Raw genomic sequence first — 23,722 nt, forward strand, 5'->3', positions numbered from 1 at the left:
ATGATTAATACTAGTGAATGGAGGCGGAGTGGGCCGGGGATCATACCGGTCCGCCGCCTCCATTCACAGTAAGCAGGCAGTCATTCATAAGTGACCAACTGCCTGTTTACACGGGCCGATCCATCCTTCAGTTTTCTGCATACATTTACACTGAACGGTAGTCATTAGGATTCTTGCAGGATCGCCAGAAATCGTACGATTATCGGCCCGTATAAAAGCATGTGCACTCCCATGTTACATTGTATACGGTAAAGGAAGATGACTTATGTCTGGTTAGAATAGTTCAAAAGCAGTGGATGAGTATGGCTGCCACTATTAGACAAGCCATATGGTTGGCACTGCATTAATATTTGGGCTCTATTTAATGGTGCTAATCTAGAGCCCTAAAGTTGGGAGTTATATGGGTACCAACATGTGTTCCTCTTATACGGTGGTTCTCTTATATAAGGGTATGGTCATGTGGTTCAGATCTGCTGAGAAAAATCTGCAGCAGCAAAATCCACACTTAGGCCTCATGTCCACGGGGAAAATCAGGCCCGCTACGGATTCTCCATGGAGAATCCGCAGCGTGTCCCTCCTGCCCCGCGGACATGAGGGCTGAAAATAGAATATACTCACCTGCTGCCAGCCGTGCGTGTCTTCTCTTCTTCCCGGCCGGATCTTCTTTCTTCGGCATGCCAGCTGCGTTCCGCGTGCATGCGCCGGGCACATCCGCCGGGCCGAAGCAAGAAGATCCGGCCGGGAAGAAGGGAAGACACGCACGGCCCGCAGCAGGTGAGTATATTCTGATTTTAGGTCTCCTGCGGATCCGGACGCCTTCCATAGGCTTCATTAGAAGCCTGCAGGAGCCGTCCGCGCAGGAGACCTGCACCAAATGGAGCATGGTTCGGATTTTTTCTTGCACGCGGATCCGCTTCTGCAGGGAAAAATGACATCCGCAGGTATTTAACTACCAGCGGGTGTCTAATGCATCCCTATGGGGCGCGGATCAGCGTGCAGAAAAAACGCTGCGGATTTTAAATAATAATTTGCAAGTGGACATGAGGCCTTAGGGCCCATTCACATGGGCGTATATTCAGTCATGGCAGCACACGGGCACATTATAGCCTCTGAGGTATTCATACGTGCAAATTTTTAAACGGACCAATATTCGTACTAGCATGTCCTGCCCTAGTCCACATCAGAGATAAGAGTAGGACGTGTAATATCCACAGCCCCGCTCATTGGGCATCAATCAGACAGGGTGACGCTGTCACTTCAGTCAACTGATCGACAGGGATCCCAAGAAGCGAACCCTGATGATGAACGATCGATGACTTAGCTTAAGGACAGGTTATCAACAGTCTAGTCCAGTGATAGCGAACCTTTTAGAGACCGAGTGCCCCAACTGCAACCCAAATGGAAAATTTCATTAGCGTTTCATCCAAAAAGCAGTCAAAATGTGCCCCATGTCTATTTTGAAACAGCCCTGCCCATTTGGAACACATGTAAACATACACCAGCAGTAATAGTGACCCCCCACACCAACCCCTTCAATAATAGTGACACCACCCCAGTATAATAATGACAGCACAACAGTATAATAGTGACACCCCCCGGTATAATAGTGACACCACACAGTGGCCCCCAGTTTATTATTGAGTACCCACAGCGGCCCATAATATACTAGTGAGAAGCCACAGCGGTCCCCAGTGTATTAGTGAGACCCCACAGCGGTCCCCACTGTATTAGTGAGACCCCACAGTGGCCCCCAGTGTATTAGTGAAACCCCACAGCGGCCCCCAATATATAAGTGACACCCCACAGTGGCCCCCAGGGTATTAGTGACACCCCACGGCGGCCCCGAAGTGTAATAGTGACACCCCTTAGCGTCCCTCAATGCATAAGTGAGCCCCCCGCTGTGGAGCCCAGTGTATTATTGACACCACACAGTGGCCCCTAGTTTATTATTGAGGCCCCACAGCAGCCATAATATACTAGTGAGAGCCCACAGCAGCCCCCAGTATAATAATGAGACCCACGGTATATTAGTGACAGCCCAGAGAGGACGCCATTATATTAGTGACCCCCACAGCGGCCCCCAGTGTAATAGTGATACCCCACAGCGGCTCCCACTATATTAGTGACACCCCACAGCGGCCCCCAGTGTATTAATGACACTGCACAGCGGCCCACAGTATAATAGTGACACCCCACTGCGGACCCCAGTGTATTATTGAGACCCGACAGCGGCCCCCAATATATCAGTGAAACCCCACAGTGGCCCCCAGTCTATTAGTGAAACCTCACAGTGGCCCCCAATATATAAGTGACACCACACAGCGGCCCCCAGGGATTAATGACACCCCACAGCGGCCCCGAGTGTAATAGTGACACCCCACAGCGTCCCTTAATGTAGAAGTGACCCCCACTGTGGACCCCAGTGTATTATTGAGACCTCACAGTGGCCCCAAGTGTTTTAGTGACTACCCACAGCAACCCCCAGTGAGACCCCACAGTGGCCCAAAGTATAATACTGAGACCCAACAGCAGCCCCAAGGTATTAGTGACACCACACAGCGGCCCTCAGTGTATTAGTGACACCCGACAGTTGCCCCGAGTGTAACATTGAGACCCCACAGTGGCACCCAGTGTATTAGTGAGACCCCACGGCAGCCCCCAGTGTATTAGTGACATGAAACAGCGGCCCCTAGCGTATTAGTAACACCCCACAGTGGCCCCCAGTGTAACAGTGAGACACCACAGAGGACCCCAGTGTATTACTGAGACCCCACAGCAGTGAACGGTGCATTGGTGACACCCCACAGCGGCCTTCAGTGTAATAGTGCGACTACACAGTGGCCCCAAGTGCATTAGTGAAACCCCACAATGGCCCCCAGTATATTAGTGACAGCTCAAGGTGGACCCCATTGTAACAATGAGACCCCACAGTGGCACAAGTGTAATTGTTAGACCCCACAGTGGCCCCCAGTGTAATAGTGAAACCCCACAGCGGACCCCAGTGTATTAGTGAAACCCCACAGCGGACCCCAGTGTATTAGTGACACCCGACAGTTGCCCCCAGTGTAACATTGAGACCCCACAGTAGCACCCAGTGTATTAGTGAGACCCCACAGCAGCCCCCAGTGTATTAGTGACATGAAACAGCGGCCCCTAGTGTATTAGTAACACCCCACAGTGGCCCCCAGTGTAACAGTGAGACCCCACAGCGGCTCCCAGAGTAATAGTGACACCCCACAGCGTAACCTAATGGATAAGTGAGACCCCACAACAGCCACCAGTGTGCTAGTGAGAACCCACAGCGGTCCCAGTGTATTAGTGAGTCCCTACAGTGGCCCCCAGTGTATTAGTTAGACCACCCCCCGCAGTGGCCCCCAGTGAAATAGTGAGACCCCACAGAGGACCCCAGTGTATTACTGAGACCCCAAAGCAGTGAACGGTGCATTGGTGACACCCCACAGCGGCTTTCAGTGTAATAGTGCGACTACACAGTGGCCCCAAGTGCATTAGTGAAACCCCACAGTGGCCCCCAGTATATTAGTGACAGCTCAAGGTGGACCCCATTGTAACAATGAGACCCCACAGTGGCACCAGTGTAATTGTTAGACCCCACAGTGGCCCCCAGTGTAATAGTGAAACCCCACAGCAGACCCCAGTGTATTAGTGAGACCCCACAGCAGCCTCCAGTGTATTAGTAAGACCCCACAGCTGCCCATAGTCTAATAGTGACACCCCACAGCTGCCCACAGTGTAATAGTGAGACCCCACAGTGGCCCCCATTGTAATAGTGAGACCCCACAGCGGCCCTCAATTTATAAGTGAGACCCCACAGCAGCCCCGAGTGTATTAGTGCCTACCCACAGTGGCCCCCAGTGTAATAGTGAGACCCCACAGCGGCCCACAGTATAATACTGAGACCCAAAAGCAGCCCTCAATGTATTAGTGACACCCGACAGTGGCCCCCAGTGTAACAGTGGGACCCCAAAGCGACCCCCAGTGTAATAGTGAGACCCCACAGCAGCCCCCAATATATTAGTGACACCCCACAGCGGCCCCCAGTGTATTAGTGACACCCCAAAGCGGCCGCCAGCGTATGAGTAAGACCCCACAGCTGCCCATAGTGTAATAGTGAGAAGGCACAGCTGCCCACAGTGTAATAGTGAGACCCCACAGTGGCCCCCATTGTAATAGTGAGACCGCACAGCAGCCCTCATTGTAATAATAGGACCCCACAGCGGCCCACAGTGTATTATCGAGACCCCACAGCAGCCCCACTGTACTAGTGAGACCCTACAGCGGCCCCCAGTGTAATAGTGAGACTCCACCGTAACCCCCAGGGTATTAGTAAAACCCCACAGCGGCCCCCAGTGTAATAGTGAGACCCCACAGCAGCCCCCAATAAATCAGTGAGACCCTACAGTGGCCCCCAGTGCATTAGTGACACCCCACAGTGGCCCCCCAGGGTATTAGTGACACCCCACGGCGGCCCCGTCTGTAATAGTGACACCCCACAGTGGCCCTCAATTTATAAGTGAGACCCCACAGCAGCCCCCAAGTGTATTAGTGATTACCCACAGTGGCCCCCGGTGTAATAGTGAAACCCTACAGCGGTCCACAGTATAATACTGAGACGCAAAAGTAGCCCCAATGTATTAGTGACACCCCAGAGCAGCCCAAGTGTATAAGTGACACCCAACAGCGGCCCCAAGTGTTACAGTGAGACCCCCCCCGCAGCCCCCAATATATTAGTGACACCCCAGAGCGGCCCCCAGTGTATAAGTGACACCCCAAAACGGCCCCCAGTGTAACAGAGAGACGTCACAGCGGCTCCCAGTGTAATAGTGAGACCCCACAGTGTACCCCAGTGGATTAATGAAACCCCACAGCAGCCCCTAGTGTATTTGTAACACCCCACAGCGGCCCCAATTGTAATTGTGACATGCCACAGCGTCCCCAAGTGTATTAGCGAGACCCCACAGCAGCCATCGGTTTATTGGTAACACCGCACAGCGGACCCTAGTGTAATAGTGCCGGCCCACAGCCGCCCCCAATATATCAGTGAGACCCCACAGTGACCCCCAGTGTATTAGTGAAACCCCACAGCGGCCCCCAAGGTATAAGTGACACCCTACAGCGGCCCCCGGGTATTAGTGACACCCAACGGTGGCCCCGAGTGTAATAGTGACACACACAGAGTCCCTTAATGTAGAAGTGACCCCCCACTGTGGACCCCAGTGTATTATTGAGACCCCACTGTGGACCCCAGTGTATTAGTGACACCCCACAGCGGCCACCAGTGTATTAGTTACACTCGACAGTTGCCCACAGTGTAACAGTGAGACCCCACACTGGCACCCAGTGTAATAGTGGGACCCCACAACAGCCCCCAGTGTATTAGTGACACCACACAGCGGCCGCTAGCATATTAGTGACACCCCAAAGTGGCCCCCAGTGTAAAAGTGAGACACCAAAGCGGCTCCCAGAGTAATAGTGACACCCCACAGCATACCCCAGAGGATTAGTGAGACCCCACAGCGGCCCCACTGTATTAGTGAGTCCCTACAGTGGCCCTCAGTGTATTAGTGAGACCCCCCCCCCCCCCGTAGTGGCCCCTAGAGTAATAGTGAGACCCCACAGAGGCCCCCAGTGTATTACTGAGATCCCACGGAAGCGAACGGTGTATTGGCGACACCCCACAGTGGCCCCCACTACATAGTGGCCCCAATTGTATTACTGAAACCCCACGGTGGCCCCCAGTATATTAGTGACATTCCAAGGCAGACCCCTTTGTAACAACGAGACAGCATAGTTGCCCCCAGTGTAATAGCTAGAATCCACAGAGGCCCTGAGTGTAATAGTGAGACCCCACAGCGGCCCCCATTGTAATAGTGAGACCCCACAGCGGCCCCCATTGTAATAGTGAGACCCCACAGAGGCTTACAGTGTATTATCGAGACCCCACAGCAGCCCCACTGTACTAGTGAGACCCCGCAGCGGCCCCCAGTGTAATAGTGAGACTCCGCAGTGGCCCCCAGCGTATTAGTGAAACCCCACAGCGGCCCCAAGTGTAATAGTGAGACCCCACAGCGTCCCCCACTGTAATATTGAGACCCCACAGCAGCCCCCAATATATTACTGAGACCCCACAGTGGCCCCCAGTGTATTAGTGACACCCCACAGTGGCCCCCAGGGTATCAGTGACACCCCACGGTGGCTCTGTGTGTAATACTGACACCCCACAGTGGCCCTCACTGTATAAGTGAGACCCCACAGCAGCCCCAAGTGTATTAGTGACTACCCACAGTGGACCCCAGTGTAATAGTGAGACCCCACAGCGGCCCACAGTATAACACGGAGACCCAAAAGCAGCCCCCAAGCTATTAGTGACACCCCACAGCGTCCCCCAGTGTATTAGTGACAACCGACAGCGGTCCCCATTGTAACAGTGAGACCCCACTGCGGCCCTCAGTGTAATAGTGAGACCCCACAGTAGCCCCCAATATATTAGTGACACCCCACAGTAGCCCCTAGTGTATTAGTGACACCGCAAAGCGTCCCCAGTGTAACAGAGAGACCGCACTGCGGCTCCCAGTGTATTAGTAAGACCCCACAGTTGCCCATAGTGTAATAGTGAGAAGCCACAGCTGCCCACAGTGTAATAGCGAGACCCCACAGTGGCCCCCATTGTAATAGTGAGACCGCACAGCAGCCGTCATTGTAATAATAGGACCCCACAGCGGCCCACAGTGTATTATCGAGACCCCACAGCAGCCCCACTGTACTAGTGAGACCCTACAGCGGCCCCCAGTGTAATAGTGAGACCTCGCAGTGGCCCCTAGTGTAATACTGAGACCACACCACGGCCCCCAGTGTATTAGTGACTCTCCACAGCAACCCACACTGTATGAGTGACACCACACAGCGGCCCCCAGTGTAATAGTGAGACCCCACAGCGGCCCCCAGGGCATTAGTGAGACCCCACAGTGGCCCCCAGTGTAATAGTGAGACCCCAGAGCGGCCCCCAGTGTATTAGTGAGACCACACAGTGGCCCCCAGTATAATAGTGAGAGCCCATAGCGGCCCCCAGAGTATTAGTGAGACCCCACAGTCGCCCCCCGAGTATTAGTTAGACCCCACAGTGGCCCCCAGTGTATTAGTGACACCCCACAGCGGCCCCTAGTGCATTAGTGAGACCCCACAGCAGCCCACAGTGTATTAGTGACAATGCACAGTGACCCCTAGTGTATTATTGGCACCCCACAGCGGCCCCTAGTGTAAAAGTCAGACCACACAGCGGCTCCCAGTGTATTAGTGACTCTCCGCAGCAGCCCCCAGTGTATTAGTGACTCTCCGCAGCGGCCCACAGTGTATGAGTGACACCACACAGCAGCCTCTAGTGTAATAGTTAGACTCTACAGCGGCCCCCAGTGTAATAGTGAGACCCCACAGCGGCCCCCAGGGCATTAGTGAGACCCTACAGCGGCCCCCAGGGCATTACTGAGACCCTACAGCGGCCCCCGATGTAATAGTGACAATTCACAGCGCCTGCCAGTGTATTAGTGAGACCCCACAGCAGCCCCAAATGTAATACTGAAACCCCCCAGTGGCCCCCAGTGTAATGGTGAGAGCCCATAGCGGCCCCCAGTGTATTAGTGAGATCTCGCAGTGGCCCCTAGTGTAATAGTGAGACCACACCGCGGCCCCCAGTGTATTAGTGACTCTCCACAGCGGCCCACAGTGTATGAGTGACACCACACAGCGACCCCCAGTGTAATATTGAGACCCCACAGCGGCCCCCAGGGCATTAGTGAGACCCCACAGTGGCCCCCCCCCGAGTATTAGTGAGACACCACAGTGGCTCCCAGTGTATTAGTGACACCTCACAGCGGCCCCCAGTGTATTAGAGAGACCCCACAGCGGCCCCCAGTATAATAGTGAGACCCCACAGTCGCCCCCCCGAGTATTAGTGAGACACCACAGTGGCTCCCAGTGTATTAGTGACACCTCACAGCGGCCCCTAGTGTATTAGTGAGACCCCACAGCAGCCCCCAGTGTATTAGTGACAATGCACAGCGGCCCCTAGTGTATTATTGGCACCCCACAGCGGCCCCTAGTGTAATAGTGAGACCACACAGCGGCCCCCAGTGTATTAGTGACTCTCCGCAGCGGCCCCCATTTTAATAGTGAGACCCCACAGCGGCCCCCAGGGCATTAGTGAGACCCTACAGCGGCCCCCAGGGCATTACTGAGACCCTACAGCGGCCCCCGATGTAATAGTGACAATTCACAGCGCCTGCCAGTGTATTAGTGAGACCCCACAGCAGCCACAAGTGTAATACTGAAACCCCCCAGCGGCCCCCAGTGCAATGGTGAGAGCCCATAGCGGCCCCCAGTGTATTAGTGAGATCTCGCAGTGGCCCCTAGTGTAATAGTGAGACCCCACAGCGGCCCCCAGTGTATTACTGACAATGCACAGTGGTCCCCAGTTTATTATTGACACCCCACAGCAGCTCCTAGTGTAACAGTGACACTCCACAGCGGCCCCCAGTATATTAATGTGACCCCACAGCAGCCCCTAGTATAATACTGAGACCCCACAGCGGCCCCCAGTGTATTAGTTAGACCCCACATTGGCCCCAAGTGTAATAGTGAGACCCCACAGCGGCCCCCAGTGTATTAGTAAGACCCCCACAGTGGCCCCTAGTGTAATAGTGAGAACCCACAGCCGCCCCCAGTGTAATAGTGAGACCCCACAGTGGCCCCCAGTGTATTTGTGAGACCCCACAGCAGCCCCTAGCGTATTAGTGAGACCCCACAGCAGCCCCCAGTGTATTAGTGACAATGCACAGCGGCCCCTAGACTATTATTGGCACCCCACAGCGGCCCCTAGTGTAATAGTGAGACCACACAGCGGCCCCCAGTGTATTAGTGACTCTCCACAGCGGCCCACAGTGTACGAGTGACACCACACAGCGGCCCCCAGTGTATTAGTGAGACTCTACAGCGGCCCCCAGTGTAATAGTGAGACCCCACAGCGGCCCCCAGGGCATTAGTGAGACCCCACAGCGGCCCCCAGTGTAAAAGTGACAATTCACAGCGCCTGCCAGTGTATTAGTGAGACCCCCCAGCAGCCCCAAGGGTAATGGTCAGAGCCCATAGCGGCCCCCAGTGTATTAGTGAGATCTCGCAGTGGCCCCTAGTGTAATAGTGAGACCCCACAGCGGCCCCCAGTGTATTACTGACAATGCACAGTGGTCCCTAGTTTATTATTGACACCCCACAGCGGCTCCTAGTATAACAGTGACACCCCACAGCGGCCCCCAGTATATTAATGTGACCCCACAGCGGCCCCAAGTGGATTAGTGAGACCCCACAGCGGCCCCAAGTGGATTAGTGAGACCCCACAGCGGCCCCCAGTGTATTAGTGAGACCCCACAGCAGCCCCTAGTATAATACTGAGACCCCACAGCGGCCCACAGTGTATTAGTGAGACCCGACAGTGGCCCCTAGTGTAATAGTGAGACCCCACAGCGGCCCCCAGTGTATTACGGACACTCCGAAGAGGCCCCCAGTGTATTAGTGTGACTCCACAGCGGCCGCAAGTGTAATAGTAAGACCCCACAGTGGCCCCTAGTGTAATAGTGAGAACCCACAGCCGCCCCCAGTGTCATAGTGAGACCCCACAGTGGCCCCCAGTGTAATACTGAGACCCCACAGCAGCCTCCAGTGTAATAGTGAGGCCCCACAGAGGCCCCCAGTGTATTATCGAGACCCCACAGCGGCCTTAGTGTATTACTGAGACCCCACAGCGGCCCCCCGTGTATTAGTGACACCCCACAGCAGCCACCAGTGTATTAGTGACAACCCACAACAGCCCCTAGTGTATTATTGGCACCCCACAGCGGCCCCTAGTGTAATAGTGAGACCGCACAGCGGCCCCCAGTGTATTAGTGACTATCCACAGCGGCCTACAGTGTATGAGTGAGACCACACAGCGGCCCCTAGTGTATTAGTGAATAGAAGAAAGAGGTTCTCAGCAGCACAGCATATATCCTCACATAGAGCCAGGCAAGACAGTGTGCAAACGCCAGTCAAGAAGCCTAAACCAGAGAGGCTCCGGGGGTGCAATCCAGATAAAGAAAATAGTGACTGGCAGCATTCAGCAATGTAGAAAAATACAAGATTTATTTCCCCATTACAAAAATTTCGGCAACGTTTCGGTCGCAATGGACCTTCCTCAAGCCAAGGCTTGAGGAAGGTCCATTGCGACCGAAACGTTGCCGAAATTTTTGTAATGGGGAAATAAATCTTGTATTTTTCTACATTGCTGAATGCTGCCAGTCACTATTTTCTTTACCTAGTGTATTAGTGAGACCACACAGCGGCCCCCAGTGTATTAGTGACTCTCCACAGTGGTCCACAGTGTATGAGTGACACCACACAGCGGCCCCCAGTGTATTAGTAAGACTATACAGCGGCCCCCAGTGTAATAGTGAGACCCCAAAGCGGCCCCCAGGGCATTAGTGAGACCCCACAGCGGCCTCAAGTGTAATACTGAAACCCCACAGCGGCCCCAAGTGGATTAGTGAGACCCCACAGCGGCCCCCAGTGTATTAGTGAGACCCCACAGCGGCACCCAGTGTATTAGTGAGACCCCACAGCGGCCCCCATTGTATTAGTGAGACTCCACAGCAGCCCCTAGTATAATACTGAGACCACACAGCGGCCCCAAGTGTAATAGTTAGACCCCACAGAGGCCCCCAGTTAATTAGTGAGACCCCACAGCGGCCCCCTATTGTAATAGTGAGACCCCACAGAAGCCACTAGTATAATACTGAGACTCCACAGCGGCCCCCAGTGTATTAGTGAGACCCCACAGTGGCCCGTAGTGTAATATTGAGACCCCACAGCGGCCCCCAGTGTATTAGTGAGACCCCACAGCAGCCCCCAGTGTAATACTGAGACTCCACAGCGGCCCCCAGTGTAATAGTGAGAGCCCATAGCGGCCCCCAGAGTATTAGTGAGACCCCACAGCAGCCCCCAGTATATTAGTGACAATGCACAGCGGCCCCCAGTGTCTTATTGGCACCCCACAGCGGCCCCTAGTGTAATAGTGAGACCACACAGCAGCCCCCAGTGTATTAGTGACTCTCCACAGCGGCCCACAGTGTATGAGTGACACCATACAGCGGCCCCCAGTGTATTAGTGAGACTCTACAGCGGCCCCCAGTGTAATAGTGAGACCCCAAAGCGGCCCCCAGGGCATTAATGAGACCCCACAGCGGCCCCCGGTGTAATAGTGACACTTCACAGCGCCTGCCAGTGTATTAGTGAGACCCCACAGCAGCCCCAAGTGTAATACTGAAACCCCACAGCGGCCCCCAGTGTAATGGTGAGAGCCCATAGTGGCCCCCAGTGTATAAGTGAGACCTCGCAATGGCCCCTAGTGTAATAGTGAGACCCCACAGCGGCCCCCAGTGTATTAGTGACAATGCACAGCGGCTCCTAGTGTATTATTGGCACCCCACAGTGGCCCCTAGTGCAATATTGAGACCACACAGCGGCCCCCAGTGTATTAGTGACTCTCCACAGCGGCCCACAGTGTATGAGTGACACCACACAGCGGCCCCTTAGTGTATTAGTGAGACTCTACAGCGGCCCCCAGTGTAATAATGAGACCCCACATCGGCCCCCAGGGCATTAGTGAGACCCCACAGTGGCCCCCGGTGTATTAGTGAAACCCCACAGCAGCCCTCAGTGTAATACTGAGACCCCACAGCGGCCCCCAGTGTAATAGTGAGAGCCCATAGCGGCCCCCAGAGTATTAGTGAGACCTCACAGTGGCCCCCAGTGTATTAGTGACACCCCACAGCGGCCCCTATTCTATTGGTGAGACCCCACAGCAGCCCCCAGTGTATTAGTGACAATGCACAGCGGCCCCACGTGTATTATTGGCACCCCACAGCGGCCCCTAGTGTAATAGTCAGACCACACAGCGGCCCCCAGTGTATTAGTGACTCTCCACAGCGGCCCACAGTGTATGAGTGACACCACACAGCGGCCCCCAGTGTATTAGTGAGACCCCACAGCGGCCCCCAGGGCATCAGTGAGACCCCACAGCGGCCCCCAGTGTAATAGTGACAATTCACAGCGCCTGCCAGTGTATTAGTGAGACCTCACAGCACCCCATGTGTAATACTGAAACCCCTCAGCGGCCCCCAGTGTAATGGTGAGACCCCACAGCGGCCCCCAGTGTATTACTGACAATGCACAGTGGTCCCTAGCTTATTACTGACACCCAACAGCGGCTCCAAGTATAATAGTGACACTCCACAGCGGCCCCCAGTATATTAATGTGACCCCACAGCGGCCCCAAGTGGAATAGAGAGACCCCACAGCGGCCCCCAGTGTATTAGTGAGACCCCACAGCAGCCCCTAGTATAATACTGAGACCCCAAAGCGGCCCCCAGTGTATTAGTGAGACCCCACAGAGGCCCCTAGTATAATAGTGAGACCCCACAGCGGCCCCCAGTGTATTACGGACACTCCGTAGAGGCCCCCAGTGTATTACTGTAACTCCACAGCAACCCCAAGTGTAATAGTTGGACCCCACAGCGGCCCCCAGTGTATTAGTGAGACCCCACAGTGGCCTCTCGCGTAATAGTGAGAACCCACAGCCGCCCCCAGTGTAATAGTGAGACCCCACAGTGGCCCCCAGTGTAATAGTGAGACCCCACAGCAGCCTCCAGTGTAATAGTGAGGCCCCACAGAGGCCCCCAGTATATTATGGAGACCCCACAGTGGCCTTATTGTATTACTGAGACCCCACAGCGGCCCCCAGTTTAATAGTGAGACGCCACAGTGGCCCCAGTGTATTACTGAGACCCCACAGCGGACCCTAGTGTATTAGTATGACCGCACTACGGCCCCTAGTGTATTAGTGAGACCCCACAGCAGCCACCAATGTATTAGTGACAACCCACAACAGCCCCCAGTGTATTAGTGACAATGCACAGCGGCCCCTAGTGTATTATTGGCAGCCCACAGCGACCCTTAGTGTATGAGTGAGACCACGCAGCGGCCCCCAGTGTATTAGTGACTCTCCACAGCGGCCCACAGTATAAGAGTGACACCACACAGCGGCCCCCAGTGTATTAGTGAGACTATACAGCGACTCCCAGTGTAATAGTGAGACCCCACAGCGGCCCACAGGGCAATAGTGAGACCCCACAGCGGCCCCCGCTGTAAAAGTGACACTTCACAGCACCTGCCAGTATATTAGTGAGGCCCCAAGTGTAATACTGAGACCCCACAGCGGCCCCCAGTGTAATAGTGAGACCTCGCAGTGGCCCCTAGTGTAATAGTGAGACCCCACAGAGGCCCCCAGTGTATTAGTGAGACCTCGCAGTGGCCCCTAGTGTAATAGTGAGACCCCACAGAGGCCCCCAGTGTATTAGTGACAATGCACAGTGGCCCTAGTTTATTATTGACACCCCACAGCGGCTCCTAGTGTAATAGTGACACTCCACAGCTGCCCCAGTATATTATTGTGACCCCACAGCGGCCCCCAGTATATTAGTGTGACCCCACAGCGGCCCCCAGTGTATTAGTGTGACCCCACAGCTGCCCCAAGTGGATTAGTGAGACCCCACAGCGGCCCCCAGTGTATTAGTGAGACCCCACAGCGGCCCCCATTGTATTAGTGAGACCCCACAGCAGCCCCCAGTGTATTAGTGACTCTCCAAAGCGGCCCCCAGTGTAATAGTGAGAGACCATAGCGGCCCCCAGTGTATTAGTGAGACCTCGCAGTGGCCCCTAGTGTAATAGTGAGACCCCACAGAGGTCCCCAGTGTATTAGTGACAATGCACAGTGGCCCTAGTTTATTATTGACACCCCACAGCAGCTCCTAGTGTAATAGTGACACTCCACAGCGGCCCCAGTATATTATTGTGACCCCACAGCGGCCCCCAGTATTTTAGTGTGACCCCACAGCGACCCCCAGTGTATTAGTGTGACCCCACAGCTGCCCCAAGTGGATTAGTGAGACCCCACAGCGGCCCCTAGTGTATTAGTGAGACCCCACAGCGGCCCCCATTGTATTAGTGAGACCCCACAGCAGCCCCCAGTGTATTAGTGACTCTCCAAAGAGGCCCCCAGTGTAATAGTGAGAGACCATAGCGGCCCCCAGTGTAATAGTGAGACCCCACAGCGGCCCCCAGTGTATTACTGACAATGCACAGTGGTCCCTAGTTTATTATTGACACCCCACAGCAGCTCCTAGTGTAACAGTGACACTCTACAGCGGCCCCCAGTATATTAATGTGACCCCACAGCGGCCCCAAGTGGATTAGTGAGACCCCACAGCGACCCCCAGTGTATTAGTGAGACCCCACAGCAGCCCCCAGTATAATACTGAGACCCCACAGCGGCCCCCAGTGTATTAGTGAGACCCCACATTGGCCTCTAGTGTAATAGTGAGACCCCACAGCGGCCCCCAGTGTATTACGGACACTCCGCATAGGCCCCCAGTGTATTAGTGTGACTCCACAGCGGCCCCCAGTGTACTAGTAAGACCCCACAGTGGCCCCTAGTGTAATAGTGAGAACCCACAGCCGCCAGTGTAACAGTGAGACCCCACAGTGGCCCCCAGTGTATTAGTGACACCCCACAGCGGCCCCTAGTGTATTAGAGAGACCCCACAGCAGCCCCATGTGTAATACTGAAACCCCCCTGCGGCCCCCAGTGTAATGGTGAGAGCCCATAGCGGCCCCCAGTGTATTAGTGAAACATCGCAGTGGCCCCTAGTGTAATAGTGAGACCCCACAGCGGCCCCTAGTGTATTACTGACAATGCACAGTGGTCCCTAGCTTATTACTGACACCCCACAGCAGCTCCTAGTATAATAGTGACACTCCACAGCGGCCCTCAGTATATTAATGTGACCGCACAGCGGCCCCAAGTGGATTAGTGAGACCCCACAGCGGCCCCCAGTGTATTAGTGAGACCCCACAGCAGCCCCTAGTATAATACTGAGACCCCACAGCGGCCCCCAGTGTATTAGTGAGACCCCACAGTGGCCCCTAGTGTAATAGTGAGACCCCACAGCGGCCCCCAGTGTATTACGGACACTCCGCAGAGGCCCCCAGTGTATTAGTGTGACTCCACAGCGGCCCCAAGTGTAATAGTTAGACCCAACAGAGGCCCGCAGTGTATTATGGAGACCCCAAAGCGGCCTTAGTGTATTATTGAGACCCCACAGCGGCCCCCAGTTTAATAGTGAGACTCCACAGTGGCCCCAGTGTATTACTGAGACCCCACAGCGGACCCTGGTGTATTAGTATGACAGCACTACGGCCCCTAGTGTATTAGTGAGACCCCACAGCAGCCACCAGTGTATTAGTGACAACCCACAACAGCCCCTAGTGTATTAGTGACAATGCACAGCGGCCCCTAGTGTATTATTGGCACCCCACAGCGGCCCCTAGTGTAATAGTGAGACCCCACAGCGGCCCCCAGTGTAATTGTGAGACCACACAGCGGCCCCCAGTGTTTTAGTGACTCTCCACAGCGGCCCACAGTATATGAGTGACACCACACAGCGGCCCCCAGTGTATTAGTGAGACTATACAGCGGCCCCCAGTTTAATAGTGAAACCCCACAGCGACCCCCAGGGAATTAGTGAGACCCCACAGCGGCCCCCGGTGTAATAGTGATACTTCACAGCACCTGCCAGTATATTAGTGAGACCCCACAGCAGCCCCAAGTGTAATACTGAAACCCCACAGCGGCCCCCAGTGTAATAGTGAGAGACCATAGCGGCCCCCAGTGTATTAGTGAGACCTCGCAGTGGCCCCTAGTGTAATAGTGAGACCTCACAGAGGCCCCCAGTGTATTAGTGACAATGCACAGTGGTCCCTAGTTTATTATTGACACCCCACAGCGGCTCCTAGTATAATAGTGACACTCCACAGCGGCCCCCAGTATATTAGTGTGACCCCACAGCGGCCCCCAGTATATTAGTGTGACCCCACAGTGGCCCCCAGTGTATTAGTGTGACCCCACAGCGGCCCCAAGTGGATTAGTGAGACCCCACAGCGGCCCCCAGTGTATTAGTGAGACCCCACAGCGGCCCCCATTGTATTAGTGAGACCCCACAGCAGCCCCCAGTGTATTAGTGACTCTCCAAAGCGGCCCCCAGTTTAAAACTGAGAGACCATAGTGGCCCCCAGTTTATTAGTGAGACCTCACAGTGGCCCCTAGTGTAATAGTGAGACCCCACAGCGGCCCCCAGTGTAATGGTGAGAGCCGATAGCGGCCCCAAGTGTATTAGTGAGACCTCGTAGTGGCCCCTAGTGTAATAGTGAGACCCCACAGCGGCCCCCAGTGTATTAGTGACAATGCACAGTGGTCCCTAGTTTATTATTGACACCCCACAGCGGCTCCTAGTGTAATAGTGACACTCCACAGCGGCCCCCAGTATATTAGTGAGACCCCACAGCGGCCCCAAGTAGATTAGTGAGACCCCACAGTGGCCCCTAGTGTAATAGTGAGACCCCACAGCGGTCCCCAGTGTCTTACTGGAACTCCGCACAGGCCCCCAGTATATTAGTGTGACTCCACAGGGGCCCCAAGTGTAATAGTTAGACCCCACAGCGGCCCCCAGTGTATTAGTGAGAGCCCACAGTGGCCCCTAGTGTAACAGTGAGAACCCACAGCCGCCCCGAGTGAAATAGTGAGGCCCCACAGTGGCCCCCAGTGTAATAGTGAGGCCCCAAAGCAGCCTCCAGTGTAATAGTGAGGCCCCACAGCGGCCCCTAGTGTGTTATCGAGACCCCACAGTGGCCTTACTGTATTACTGAGACCCCACAGCGGCCCCCAGTTTAATAGTGAGACTCCACAGTGGCCCCAGTGTATTACTGAGACCCCACAGCGGCCTCTAGTGTATTAATAAGACCGCACTACGGCCCTTAGTGTATTAGTGAGACCCCACAGCAGCCACCAGTGTATTAGTGACAATGCACTGCAGCCCCTAGTGTATTATTGGCACCCCACAGCAGCCCCCAGTGTAACATTGAGACCCCACAGTGGCACCGAGTGTATTAGTGAGACCCCACAGCAGCCCCCAGTGTATTAGTGACATGAAACAGTGGCCCCTAGCGTATTAGTAACACCCCACAGAGGCCCCCAGTGTAACAGTGAGACCCCACAGAGGACCCCGATGTATTATTGAGACCCCACAGCAGTGAACGGTGCATTGGTGACACCCCACAGCGGCCTTCAGTGTAATAGTGCGACTACATAGTGGCCCCAAGTGCATTAGTGAAACCCCACAGTGGCCCCCAGTATATTAGTGACAGCTCAAGGTGGACCCCATTGTAACAATGAGACCCCACAGTGGCCCCCAGTGTAATAGTGAAACCCCACAGCGGACCCCAGTGTATTAAGGAGACCCCACAGCAGCCTCCAGTGTATTAGTGACACCCGACAGTTGCCCCCAGTGTAACATTGAGACCCCACAGTGGCACCCAGTGTAATAGTGAGACCCCACAGCAGCCACCAGTGTATTAGTGACATGAAACAGCGGCCCCTAGCGTATTAGTAACACCCCACAGTGGCCCCCAGTGTAACAGTGAGACCCCACAGCGGCTCCCAGAGTAATAGTGACACCCCACAGCATAACCTAATGGATAAGTGAGACCCCACAACAGCCACCAGTGTGCTAGTGAGAACCCACAGCGGCCCCAGTGTATTAGTGAGTCCCTACAGTGGCCCCCAGTGTATTAGTTAGAGCCCCTCCCCGCAGTGGCCCCCAGTGCAATAGTGAGACCCCACAGAGGACCCCAGTGTATTACTGAGACCCCACAGCAGTGATCGGTGCATTGGTGACACCCCACAGCGGCCTTCACTGTAATAGTGCGACTACACAATGGCCCCAAGTGCATTAGTGAAACCCCACAGTGGCCCCCAGTATATAAGTGACAGCTCCAATGAGACCCCACAGTGGCACCAGTGTATTTGTTAGACCCCCCCAGTGTAATAGTGAAACCCCACAGCGGACCCCAGTGTATTAGTGAGACCCCACAGCAGCCTCCAGTGTATTAGTAAGACCCCACAGCTGCCCATAGTCTAATAGTGACACCCCACAGCTGCCCACAGTGTAATAGTGAGACCCCACAGTGGCCCCCAGTGTAATAATGAGACCCCACAGCAGCCTCCAGTGTATTAGTAAGACCCCACAGCTGCCCATAGTCTAATAGTGACACCCCACAGCGGCCCACAGTATAATACTGAGACCCAAAAGCAGCCCTCAATGTATTAGTGACACCCCACAGCGGCCCCAGTGTATTAGTGACACCCGACAGCGCCCCCCAGTGTAACAGTGGGACCCCAAAGCGGCCCCCAGTGTAATAGTGAGACCCCACAGCAGCCCCCAATATATTAGTGACACCCCACAGCGGCCCCCAGTGTATTAGTGACACCCCAAAGCGGCCTCCAGCGTATTAGTAAGACCCCACAGCTGCCCATAGTGTAATAGTGAGAAGCCACAGCTGCCCACAGTGTAATAGTGACACGCCACAGTGGCCCCCATTGTAATAGTGAGACCGCACAGCAGCCCTCATTGTAATAATAGGATCCCACAGCGGCCCACAGTGTATTATCGAGACCCCACAGCAGCCCCACTGTACTAGTGAGACCCTACAGCGGCCCCCAGTGTAATAGTGAGACTCCACAGTAACCCGAAGGGTATTTGTAAAACCCCACAGCGGCCCCCAGTGTAATAGTGAGACCCCACAGCAGCCCCCAATAAATCAGTGAGACCCTACAGTGGCCCCCAGTGTATTAGTGACACCCCACAGTGGCCCCTAGTGTAATAGTGAGACCCCACAGCGGCCCCCAGTGTATTACGGACACTCCGCAGAGGCCCCCAGTGTATTAGTGTGACTCCACAGCGGCCCCAAGTGTAATAGTTAGACCCCACAGCGGCCCCCAGTGTATTAGTGAGACCCCACAGTGGCCCCCAGTGTAATAGTGAGAACCCACAGCCGCCCCCAGTGTAATAGTGAGACCCCACAGTGGCCTCTAGTGTAATAGTGAGGCCCCACAGAGGCCCCCAGTGTATTATGGAGACCCCACAGCGGCCTTAGTGTATTACTGAGACCCCACAGCGGCCCCCAGTTTAATAGTGAGACTCCACAGTGGCCCCAGTGTATTACTGAGACCCCACAGCGGACCCTAGTGTATTAGTATGACCGCCCTACGGCCCCTAGTGTATTAGTGAGACCCCACAGCAGCCACCAGTGTATTAGTGACAACCCACAACAGCCCCCAGTGTATTAGTGACAATGCACAGCGGCCCCTAGTGTATTATTGGCACCCCACAGCGGCCCCTAGTGTAATAGTGAGACCACACAGCGGCCCCCAGTGTATTAGTGACTCTCCACAGTGGCCCACAGTATATGAGTGACACCACACAGCGGCCCCCAGTGTATTAGTGAGACTCTACAGCGGCCCACAGTGTAATAGTGAGACCCCAAAGCGGCCCCCAGGGCATTAGTGAGACCCCACAGCGGCCCCCGGTGTAATAGTGACACTTCACAGCGCCTGGCAGTATATTAGTGAGACCCCACAGCAGCCCCAAGTGTAATACTGAAACCCCACAGCGGCCCCCAGTGTAATAGTGAGAGACCATAGCGGCCCCCAGTGTATTAGTGAGACCTCGCAGTGGCCCCTAGTGTAATAGTGAGACCCCACAGCGGCCCCAAGTGGATTAGTGAGAGACCATAGCGGCCCCCAGTATATTAATGTGACCCCACAGCGGCCCCAAGTGGATTAGTGAGACCCCACAGCGGCCCCAAGTGGATTAGTGAGACCCCACAGCGGCCCCCAGTGTAATAGTGAGACCCCACAGCAGCCCCCAATAAATCAGTGAGACCCTACAGTGGCCCCCAGTGTATTAGTGACACCCCACAGTGGCCCCTAGTGTAATAGTGAGACCTCACAGCGGCCCCCAGTGTATTACGGACACTCCGCAGAGGCCCCCAGTGTATTAGTGTGACTCCACAGCGGCCCCAAGTGTAATAGTTAGACCCCACAGCGGCCCCCAGTGTATTAGTGAGACCCCACAGTGGCCCCTAGTGTAATAGTGAGAACTCACAGCCGCCCCCAGTGTAATAGTGAGACCCCACAGTGGCCCCCAGTGTAATAGTGAGACCCCACAGCAGCCTCCAGTGTAATAGTGAGGCCCCACAGAGGCCCCCAGTGTATTATGGAGACCCCACAGCGGCCTTAGTGTATTACTGAGACCCCACAGCGGCCCCCAGTTTAATAGTGAGACTCCACAGTGGCCCCAGTGGACTGGGAGGACTCCCCTTTTCCCACCTTAGCTCCCCACTATCTTATAAAATAAATCAACACAACAACTTGCTGGCGTTTTACGTGGGTAGGCCACAGCTTTATTGATTTTCTCTTTCAACCAAACAACTTTATAACTTTCCCTCTTCCATGCCGCTTAAACTGCTTCGTAACTTTTTTAACTTTAAACGCGAAATAACCAGGCATAAGAAAGCTCCATAATGGGCCTGTACAGCCCTTCCATCCATTGCTGGCATGGAAAGAAATTTACCGCCTAAACTTAAGCTGTGACAACTTCATAACAGACCTAACTCCTACCATAATGCCTGTCTCACCTCCCCTTTGTCATAAAGGGCGGGTGGGTGGGCGTCTTCCTTCTTCTTCTCCTTCTGCAAACTGACTCCTCCTCTTCCTCCCCTTCTCTTTCCAATCACTCCAAACCCCCTCCCTGGTCGCTTCCTTCCTCTCCATTCTAAAACCCCGCCTCCCAGTCCCCCACAGCTTCGTTAGGCACTCTGCTGTTTCTTAGACTGGGAGGACTTCCTTTTCCCACCTTAGCTCCCCACTATCTTATAAAATAAATCAACACAACAACTTGCTGGCGTTTTACGTGGGTAGGCCACAGCTTTATTGATTTTCTCTTTCAACCAAACAACTTTATAACTTTCCCTCTTCCATGCCGCTTAAACTGCTTCGTAACTTTTTTAACTTTAAACGCGAAAGAACCAGGCATAAGAAAGCCCCATAATGGGCCTGTACAGCCCTTCCATCCATTGCTGGCATGGAAAGAAATTTACCGCCATGAAGGATGCAGTATAACCCTATACTGCACTCCGCCCCCCACATGCCAGCCACAACGCCTCCTCTACCCCGTCCTGCAATCCTAACAGAAATGTGTCGGTGCCAATATCGCTAAGGTGTACACCGTCACCTCTGAACATACCTATCTCTCTCTTCTCTAACTCCCAGTGTCTAATAGCTACCCCCCCTATAGACTGAACAAACCTCGACATTTTAAAATTAACATTTCTCCTTGCTCTTTCTATCGCTTCCATATCCCGCGCTTCTCTCCAGAACCTTCTGGCCACAATATCTGACCAAACTAAAATAACTTTATTAAAAAAAATTTTAAAACGACATAAATCTTCTTTCATTAACGTCAACAATTCTCCCACTTTCATCTTCCCCAAATCGTTTCCACCCGCGTGGATTACCAAAACAACTCTGTCCGGAGACCGCCTGCTGACTTGCAGTACCTCGTGGAGCAGCCCGGTCCATTTTAACCCTCGTATGCCGTGCCATTGCACGCATACGTCCATTTGTCCCAGATGGGCACCCATCGGCCTTGCTCTGGCCCTCTTCTCGGCCCAATATATGTATGAGTGGCCCAATACCCACACTGTCCAGTTTGAACCTGTAGAATAAATCAAGAACACAGGGAAGAAATGTCCCCAACATCAACCTCATAACCATTTTTTACAATACCCTCAAATCCGGCCTTACATAGGACCGGTATGCCTCCGACTTCCACCTACCGACCCTTTTTACTTCCTCACTCCGTAAACCGCATACAAAAGCTGACGTGGCCGCTCCAATTCTAAATGAATGAGAACCAAAATCGTTCGGCGCAAAACCCAGACTTTTTAGGCATGACCTCATTACCGCCGTGAACTGGTACCTTGTTAATGGAGCACCCGCCGCGTGCACCAACAGCGGGCCGTCCCCGCTGTGGTGTACCATAAAGTCCCTTACTAACCTTACTGGGCACCACTCTGTCCCCAGCGCTCCTATTCGCAACCATTCCCCCGCTCCGTACACGTCCATTTTCGATTTTCTTATACGAATTTTAACATCGTCGCTCCCGACCAAAACATCCGAAAATTGAAGACCTCCCGGCTTATTTCTACTCGCCGAGACCAGTTCCCCCAGCCGTAAAGCCGCAAAAAAGGCCAAGGAAAAAGCCGCTCTAAAAAGCGTCGCTTCTTCCACGTTCACGCATACTGACCCCATGGTTTTCATCATCACGCAAAGCAGCTCGAAAGTGATCGGGCGTCTCCCATCCCGAGAAAACTTCTCTTTTCTCCATCCTTTCAGTATCTGTGTAAAAACGAAATCTTTTGTCACGTCGCGACTCCCGTGTAGGCGTAACAAAAACGCTATCGCCGATACGTGTTTTTTCGCCGCATCCGCCGACGCTCCAAGCCCACGCAGGTTCGCCAATATATCCAACGTTACCGCTCTAGCCTGTTCCGAGTTCGGAAAAACCTCCCCGGCGACCTCAAACCACTGTTTCCAAATTGCGTTATACCGTCTCCAAGTGGCCTCGGTTACCGACTTACGAACCAGATTCAGGAGCTCCTTTCTATTATTTGCCATAAGAAAGCAGGGCAACATACCCCCTCGATGTCCGCCGTCGGGTGAAGCTCCCTGAATTTCGACATCTGGAATCGAGAAAGAGCGTCAGCTTTGTTATTCAAGTGTCCTGGGACATGGTTCGCTTTGAACTTTATGTTATGCTGTAAGCAACACAAAACCAAATGGCGTAACGCCGCCAATACCAGTTTGGAAGCCGAAGACTGTTTATTCACCGCTCTCACCACCGTCTGGTTATCCGACCAAAAACATATACTTCTGTTGGCCAAAACCGGGCCCCATAGTTCAATGGCGACCATGATGGGAAAAATTTCCAGCAGTGCTATATCTCTTGTCCATCCTCTTTCAACCCAGGCCTCCGGCCACCCGGAGTTACACCACCTGTTACCAAAGATCACACCAAAACCGCAGGCTCCGGATGCGTCAGATACTAACCCTAACTCTTCGTTGTCCACTTCCTCCCGTTGGCAAATGACCTGCCCATTGAAAGTTTCGAGGAAAACCTTCCAAATGTGCAGATCCGCCTTCATTTCCTTTGTCACCCTGACAAAATGATGAGGCTCCCTTGCCCCTTTCGTTGCCAAAGACAATCGCCTTGAAAACGCGCGACCCATGGGGATGACCCGACACGCAAAATTTAGCAGACCCAGAAGCACCTGCATTTGATGCAGTGTGACTTTCCGCGCCGTACTAACCGTCTCCACCATTTGACGCAACCGCGTGATTTTTTCTTCCGGTAAACAAAAAAACCATTTCCCTCGTATCGATCTCGATACCTAAAAACTCCAAAGATGTCACTGGCCCGACCGTTTTTTCCGCCGACAGGGGGACGCCTGCTCTTCTCATCAGCTTCTGAAAAGATGCCAACAAAAAACCACATACGCCTGCTTCGGGGGGCCCCACGAATAAAAAATCGTCAAGATAATGTAAGACCGAAGGGATGCCCATCTCGAATCTAAGCATCCACTCTAAGAACGAGCTGAAAACCTCAAAATA

The sequence above is a fragment of the Eleutherodactylus coqui genome, chromosome 13, assembly GCF_035609145.1.
Source record: "Eleutherodactylus coqui strain aEleCoq1 chromosome 13, aEleCoq1.hap1, whole genome shotgun sequence".
Classification (NCBI taxonomy): Eukaryota; Metazoa; Chordata; class Amphibia; order Anura; family Eleutherodactylidae; genus Eleutherodactylus; species Eleutherodactylus coqui.